A 9,143-nucleotide genomic window follows, 5' to 3' on the forward strand; every position below is an offset into this window, starting at 1 on the left:
TGTAACTATGTTGCGCCAAAAATGAAACGTTAACCCTTGACACACAACCGTACTAACTACATACACCATAAGCTCGGTATTACAGTTACCATTGAAGTGAAAGGGTTACTGCATGAATACCAGCCAGACATGTACGTCATCAAGTCTTGGTGCTACGATCTCTATGCAGGAAAATACAGGTAAAGAACCTTCACGAACCCGATGAAGTTTCCCCAGACCATTATGGTCGTCCTCATTGTCCAACGTCTGTGAATTATATGTCTTTAATCACATCCTTTATCTTCGTGAAAAGAAACTTGAACAGAATATTCTTAACTGCGCTTAGAGAAAGCCATTAAACTATTGCTATATTGTCCTTACGGTTTTAAATGCTGTCATAATATGCCCGTATATCTTCAGTGGACAGATAGCATTCACATTCACGCATTAATCTCTTTTTATGCAGGAACCACGATGACAAAGCTCCTTTGGTCACAAGCTTGTTGTTGGGAGGGGAGCTTCAGCTTATTATCAAAGATCCAGCTCGACTTCACCTTGGGGTGAGCCAGGACTGAAAGCGTTACGACACTAACTCCTAGTGTCACCTCGGGCGGGGATTGGAGGTTGGTGTATTACAGAGCAATGGGTTTGTAATGCTGGCTTGAAAGGAAGCCAAATGTAGGATCAGGCAAGGGGCCATGGCTCTCAAGCATGAAGTCGGCGAATCGAACATATGGAATACTGTAAGGGACATTCTCGCGATCTCGACCATTGGAAACGAGCTAAATATGCCCAAAACACGAGAATGCGAGATTGCGGGAAGGCGACATTTGGCCAAATCTCGAATTTCGTACTCTTGTGTTTTGTGCATATTTAGCTCGTTTCCATAGGTCGAGACCGCGAGCATGCGAGATCGCGAGAATGTCCCTTACAGTATTCCATACGAACGTGCTATTCATGACGTGGTGAAGTTACACGCGGGCACCGTGGCTGGTGACGCACGAGACTTGTGAGGGGTCATTGAACGGTATTGTTGGTTGACGGGTATTCAGGTAAAGGATATTGATATCTTTGTAAGAATGGGTACATTTAGTTGACGGTGCTACCGAGGAATGGATGAAAAATGTGGAATAATGAGTATTCTAGGTAGGAGGGAAGTTAATTGTTGAAGGTTTCAACAGTGTGATAAAAGAGAATTCCGGGTGGTCCTTGTGGGCGGACCACATAGACGTAGAAGGTGTGCGACGTTGATCATGCTATCAACCACAGGTTCCTTATTACATGTCATACCACATCAATGACTTGTGGCACATACGTGTATCAAGAATACCATGTCATACTACATCAATGACATGTGGAGCATACATGTATCAAGAATACCATGTCACACCACATCAATGACTTATGGCGCATACATGTATCAAGAATACCATGTCATACCACAGCAATGACTTATTGCACTTAGAAGAATACCATGTCATACCACATCAATGATATGTCAGTGGCCCCCAGCGCTCTGTAAGAGGCGACTACGTAGGGTCTTGTGGTCATTGCCTGTGGCTTGGTTGATTGTGTGTCATCGTGACCCGATGGCGTTGGACTTTGCTCATAATATCAATCACTGGATTGACTTCCAGATTCGATTATTTACAGGCTGCCGCCATGAAGCGGCGTTAAACAACAACCAAACACACATGACCTTGGAAACACGCCAGTTTTTTACCTCTATTTCCCATTGACACTTTGCTCGTGTAAATTCCCACCTCGTTCCTTTCTTGAAATGAAGATCAGCATCTAGTTCATATCCAACTCAAAAGACACATCTAGCCTGTCTAGCCGTACACTTGTCTGGCTCGCTGTAGCGGCGTTGTACGTCAACATAAACCTTAATCCACCTTCGTGTGAAAAATGAGATTAAGAGATAATCCGTCGGTGGTATGCTACGTAATCAGTTTAGGTGTGTGTGTAACTATGTACCAGAAACGACATTAACACCAGCTCATCAAACGCAGAATCGCTGTTTTGTTTTTACTGATAACAAAGTAAAGTTTGCGAGTGAGTGAGTTGTGTTTTACGCCGTGTGAGACATTATTTCAGTATATATCACGGCGTTTCAGCTGAATGAAAGACCGTAATGATGCAATTGTAGGCGTTTAACACTCTTGAAAGTCACGAGCTCGGGTATAATGTCAACAAACCAAGGACCATAATCCGCGTGCGCCTAAGGGACGTAACTCTGCAGAACGAATTGCGGTGTCCTCGACGAGTGCGACATTCTGTATCTTCAAGGTTATGAAGAAGTAAGTTAAGATTATATTGTATCAATTATAAACACGGGCCATGATATTGGAAGACATGCTCACAGAGTGTGAAAAATAACTCTAAAGAACAGATGTTAAATATCATACTCAGTGTGATGGTAACTCAGTGAGCTAGCGATATAAATCGGCATCAGTCCGGACTAGTACAAGCACCCACACAAACACACACACGTATATTGTACATGCACGTCGCTATATAAGGGCAATAATCTTGGACGCGACGTTAAACCCCATTTCACCTCACCAACTGCCACTTGATATCTTAATGGGTTAGCACTATAAAACTAGCATAAGTCAAGACTGGTACAAGACTGGTACACACGCACGTGCATGCACGTCGATATTTGAGTAAACTAGATTTAACGCCACGTTCGACCTACCTAGGAATAGGAATAAATTGAAGGATTTGAAATATGCTTGTTGATAAACACGTTCAATGATTGGAATTCATGTTTACTAATAAACACGTTTTCCCGTATACAAATGCACATTATACTGACTCCGAGCTGAACAGTCTTGGTTTTATCACCTTAATGGTTGGGTAACAAGAAGTACCATATCTGTTGTATTAAGTGCCCCTCTCCAAAAAGCGCCCCTGACCAACGTCCATGTGAATCTGTAAGGGGCGGACCATTTGATTTCTTGAGGGGGTTAATAATAAAAACACAGCTCATAATTTTGTAAAAATAAAACAATTCAGCCTCCGCCTGCTTGAAGACAAAATGGTCAGCTTCAATAAAAAGTCCATCCTCATCAATACAGAGTATTTCGTGAGCAAAGCCATAATGTTTGACATCGAGACAGTCTGCCTGTAACACTTATCATAAATAATCGTTTTAAATCTTCCTTTTCAAGAGGCCATATCATTCAAGTCACTGTGTTATATCCTTGGACAAGGTTATTGACTCCGCTTGTCTCGCAGTGATATGACTGAAACAGTTGTTGACTGTGACGTGAAATACCCATTAAGAATCATGTACCCTTACTTGGAGTGTGAGTGAGTTGGGTTTAGCGCCGCTTTTAACAGTATTCCAGTTATATCGCGGCGTGTCAGCTTAATGTGGGAGGAAAGCCCGTAGTGATGCGGGTCTCAGACATCTACCACTTCGGTGAAACCCTCGAGCACGGGTATGGTGCTGACAAACCTAGAAACATAATCGGGGCGAACCGGGATTCGAACCCACAATCATAGGTTTCTGGCGTGCCCAAGAGACGCAACTCTGCACAGCGAATTGCGGCGCCTTAGACGACTGGGCCACATATACAAAAATAAAAATATTTTATTGCAAAAACCTAACTGACGAGCTAAGGAAACGTTACCAACCAACATTGATTCTAAAAACAGAACAGGACCAATTTCAAGGAAGGGAGATAGTAACTGTAGTATTATCAAAGACATGACTTAATGACATCATTTGAAGTTATACCGGGAATGAGAACAAAAATGAAGGTATTTTTGTCCACAGTTTGGAAGATGGGTTCAGTTGTTCAGTAATCGATCAACCAAGACCGAAATCAGAACATGATCTCCCTTTAATCCTTCAGAATGACCAACTTGTCAGTCAGTATTGTTCATGTCCACCGCGGACATCAGTGTTCGCCAGAACTCGACGACGAGCAGAACATGTGAGACGTCAGATCCCAAGAAATTGGATTCGACGACATTCTTCGCGGAGGGCCGGTGCTATCTGATCTCCTACAGTTCGACGTCTCGAACGCAACAACGTGACGTTCGTTATCCTCGACGATGGAAGACACAAACCCTTCCATCTGCTCTGGATCTGCTCCCTCTTGTGAACGTGATTCTTTGCCAATTTCAATGTTTGCGTCCAACGATGTCGGTGTTCCGGTGTCAGCGTTACGTCTAGTAGTGGTCTGTTTACTGATACATATGTATATGATATTGTTCCGACGCAGTATTCCGGACACTGCGACATGACTGACGTAGCTGATGACGTAACCGTGATAATTCGATTGAGGATACGTATATAGCGATTTCCTGGTGGTGGTGCGACGTGGTCAGGTGTTGCTTCTTGAAGTATCATACCAACGGCTTTTTCTCTCTGTTGCAGTGTTAATCTGTCCAACCGTTTGGGTGTGAATGAACAGTGCAGTGCGTCGTTCCTTTTATACCAATATATTTGTAGGTTTCACAAAAAACGTGTCTTTTCTTTGTTAGTTTAAACAAAAGGTTATGCTATTTATGTCAATCATCCACAACTTAGTCAATGAAAGGTACATTCCTCCCCCCCCCTCTCTCTCTCTCTCTCTCTCTCTCTCTCTCTCTCTCTCTCTCTCTCTCTCTCTCTCTCTCTCTGTGTGTTTGTTGTCTAACGCTGCACTCAGCAATATCGCAGCTATATGAAGGCGATCTGTACCAGACAAGTCAGTGATTAACATCAAGAGCATCAATACACGCAATTGGGATACTATGACATGCATCAGCCAAGTCAACGAGCCTGACCACCAGATCCTGTTAGTCGCCTTTTTTACGGCAAGCATGGGTTGCTGAAGACCTATTCTGCCCGGATCTTCACGGGTCGTACATTCCTCCAGCATTCCTGTCAGAACTCCATCAACCACCGCTGGTGGTACAAGAGCAATGTATTATATAACTTACATATAATATTGACGACAAGATGGTTATAATTTCTTACATCTTATTTTCGAGCATATAATTGATATAAACCTAAATAGAGATTTCATTTTTTTCAAACTGGATGTACAAAATAGTCGGTGGAAAGAGAGCATATTTGGACAACAAGTATATAAAATTCTTTCTTCTTTGAATACCTTACATCGAAAAATTGAATGGAATTCGAAATGATTTATATAATGTACAAGTTGTTTGTTCTCTAGGGGAGCGTGCCAACGGCCTGTTTCAACATGTAGATTATGGTTGGTAGTTATGCATCTTCAATAGGGTATAAAATCGCTCTTGGACACAGGAAATATTTGCTCATAGATGGAAGTTGTTTAACAAATTAATAGTGATTACCTTTCAGACTAGCTACAATATCGCTTCTCCATTTGGATAAAATATATCCTTAGTACGGGCCCAACAGTTAAGGCAATCCATTCGTTATGAAAACATTAAGGTGGAAGAAATACTACGGTAAGCCGCAATTATTTAGTGACTGTATAATACGTTTCATAGTTTTTCGAGTTACTTTGTATTGCAATATTATGCCAGTATTTGGTAATTCTTTTTGAAATTTGGATATGTAAAGGTACTTCCCCCCCCCCCCCAGTTCACCATATACCACCCATGTAGCCCTGAAGCAAGCTTAATGAACTTCAGTTGTATTCTCTCCATAAATTCAGAATACCCAAACCCAATATTTCAGACCCATACAGTAGAATAGGTGCAATCATCAAAACAAATGCCTTAATCAGACAATCGATTTGGAGATGAACAGTTCTAGGTCACCTGTTTTCTGTCAATTGAAGAAAAAAGCTCAGTAGGCTTCTGAATCACAAAAAGTTGTAAAAGAATGGTCTTTCATTTTAGAAAAATGCTTCATAATACTGCTGTTTTCATTGTTCTGTTAAAATCCCCTACATCATACAGTTATTGTGTTATGTTTTGGTGAGAAACAGTGAGAAAGACTTAACATTCTTTCCATATTTTGAATTAGAAATGTAACGTAAAAAATGTCAGCTCTCCTTTATGATGAAAAACCCAGTCCCTAAAACTAAAGAGAAAAAATCACGACTCTACAACAACAAACGACCCCTTCCCTACCCATCCACCCATCCCATCGCCCCCCCCCCCCCCCCCCCCCCCCCTCGTTCCCTCCATCAAAGGGGCCGCCCCTAACGGTACCACCTCATAACGTTTTTTGGTACAGATCAACCTCAGATTGAGACTATTCCTAAGGCTCTGCTGACCAGTTCCAGTCTGGTGATTTCTTTCAGGTACCATTCTCGGTATGGGTTTAATATTTCTCTAACCTATACAGGGGTCAATTAGCTTGTCGCGGAATTCTTGAACAGTCCTTCAGTGCCCGTGTGATTGTGTAATTCGAGTTATCATGGTCTGCAAATTGATCTACATTCCTATGGATTGGATTGTGTCCTTGTAATGTCAGGCAGGGGCGGTATGGATCTAGTGTCCCTGTACCAATGTTGAGGGTGGCTTGTGTGCTGCGTTTACATCAGATCTTAAGCCTGGTATATAAAGGACGCTACGCATAGGCAATAAGAATAATAGAACTACAATATCCTCGATTATGGCAGTAACTGAATGCTTACAGAACAATAGGCTCTGGCGAAATGGCAGTCACGCCTGGCGCGTCTCGGCTCTAATCATCAAGATCGATCTGGAAGTAAATCAGTACTCTATTTCATGTGTATACTAGTGTATCCAGTGTACTTATATCTCAACTCTATTATGATAAATACCCTGGAGGGGGCACGAGTGGCCCACTCGTCGAAGGCGTCGCAATTCGCTGTGCAGAGTTGCGTCCCTTGGGATATCCAGAAACCTATGATTGTGGGTTCGAATCCCGGTTCGCCCCGATTACTTTTCTAGGTTTGTCAGCATCATACCCGTGCTCGTGGGTTTCACCAAAGTGGTTAACGTCTGTGACCTGTATCACATTGGTTTTTCCTCCCACATTAAGCTGACCTGCCGTGATATAACTGGAATACTGTTCAAAGCGGCGTTAAACCCAACTCACACGTTCACCCCGGGATCCATCTCATGAAATAGCTTCGCTATGAGCCCGATTTGAATAGCACCACGTTAAAAATAGCCGTCTAACCAAATCATTTGTGTGTAATAAGAATTTGGGAGAAAGCTATAGTGGCGAATGGGCCCAAGGTATTCACATAATAGAATGGAGATAAACTGCCCTGGATAATCGAGGATGGGTCAGATACAAATGTCTGAGTTTAAACAAGGCACTTTGTACACAAAATTTGGATGATAATATTTGGCATACCCTGACGCAATGAGCGGACCAGAACAAGAGTATATTCAAGTACATTTATCCGTTAGCTAACCGTACGATTTCGCCGAAACGAATACACATTCTATTGCATCAATATTAAATGATATCAATTAAAAAAGACAGAAATACAATGAACGCCTTTTAATACCAATGTTTAATCACGGTGACAACTAGCGTATTTCACTGTCAATTTGGTGACAATCTATGCTTTCTGTCCGCTTGTCATCACCAGAGTGTATTAAGTTTCGTTAAACAACACCAGGATAGACATTGTAAAAGGGCTCTGTCACAGATTCGGGATTTTTATTGCCGTCCTTGATTGGACCATTCCCGATTAAAATTTGTCAAAGATCTGGTCAAGACCCTGTTGTTTGTTGCGGGAAAATCACAAACAATCAGATATTGTTCAGGAAGCGTCCCGATTCAGCCGTTTCCAGCTGAATTAGTCCCGATTCTGTCGTTCTCAATCCGAATCTGATCCGATTTGTATCTTCCACATGGTAAAAAACGACCGAATCTGATCCGACAGCGTCCCGATTCTCCCGAATGCGATCCGACAGAGATCAGACTGTGGCCGGACAGTGAACCGACAAAGACGGTTTGCATTCGGCAAGATCTGGACGCAATCTGGACTCAATCGACAATAAACGGCAATGAACAATTCATGCCCGTTCATCACGACAACGTCCCGATCCACAGGACACAGTCCAGACAACACAGGACATGGTTACGATTTTGATCCGATACAGCAGAATCTGTCACATTGTCACGATTGTAATCCGACTTGACAATATCGGCTACATTAACTCTAAACGACACATCCTCCTGGGGTTTCCGGGTTAGAAATAGTTCCCTAGCAACCTATGCAGGTCGTAAGACGCTACTGAATGGATCGGGTGATTGCGTGTCATCGTACCCCGACGGCGTGGATCTCTGCTCACAATATCAATCACTGTTTTTTTGTGGGGGGGTTCTGGTTCAGACTCGATTATTTACAGGTCGTCGTCATATAGCTTGAATATTGTTGAATGCGGCGATAAACAGCACACAAACATAAATGACAAATTCTAAAATATATGCTAAAGGATTTTTTTTATATTGTTATTGAAACCGGGACTCGTCAAGCTAAAACATACCGTATCTAAAAACACAACAGATGGACATATATTTGTGTCACAGATGCACCTTGAATCCTTGAATAAGCGCCGGATATAATATTTTATTCTATTTTGTTTTTTTCGGAAACTCCTTTTATTTAGCGTTTTTTTTAGAGATAAGCCCCTCAAGCTCGTTAGTCACTAATAATCAGTGTTTACAGTGGAATTGTCCGGATTAACACTTTTTTCGGATTAATACCACCCTTTTCATATGTAGTTCTACAATAGTCGGAGATTGCATTTTTGTATTTTAACAAATGATCCAGTCTGGCAAAGCACGCTTCTTGCCGATGAAAAAACTCTTTACTCAATATAGTGTAAAATAAGTGTCAGAAACGTAAATAAATCCAGTGGCCATTGCGCCATAATGTTGTTTCAATGATCCCGAAAATATTGTAGCTTTCAGTGATAGTTTTCGGATTAACGGGACTTCAGTGTACTTAACGGATACATTTTTACTACATCTATATGAGTTATTAAAAATACCTGTGAAGATCCGGGGGAAAATAGCTAGGTCTTCAGCAACTCATGCCTGTCATAAGAGGCGACCATGCTTGTCGTAATTAAGAGGCGACTAACGGGATCGGGTGGTCAGGCTCGCTGACTTGGTTGATGCATGTCATCGTATCCCAATGCGTGGATCGATGCTCATGATGTCAGTCACTGGATTGTCTGGTCCAGACTGGATTATTTACAGACCGCCGTCATATAGCTGGAATACTGCTGAGTGC

The sequence above is a fragment of the Haliotis cracherodii genome, unplaced genomic scaffold (assembly GCF_022045235.1).
Source record: "Haliotis cracherodii isolate W230 unplaced genomic scaffold, xgHalCrac1.p SCAF_7, whole genome shotgun sequence".
Taxonomy (NCBI): domain Eukaryota; kingdom Metazoa; phylum Mollusca; class Gastropoda; order Lepetellida; family Haliotidae; genus Haliotis; species Haliotis cracherodii.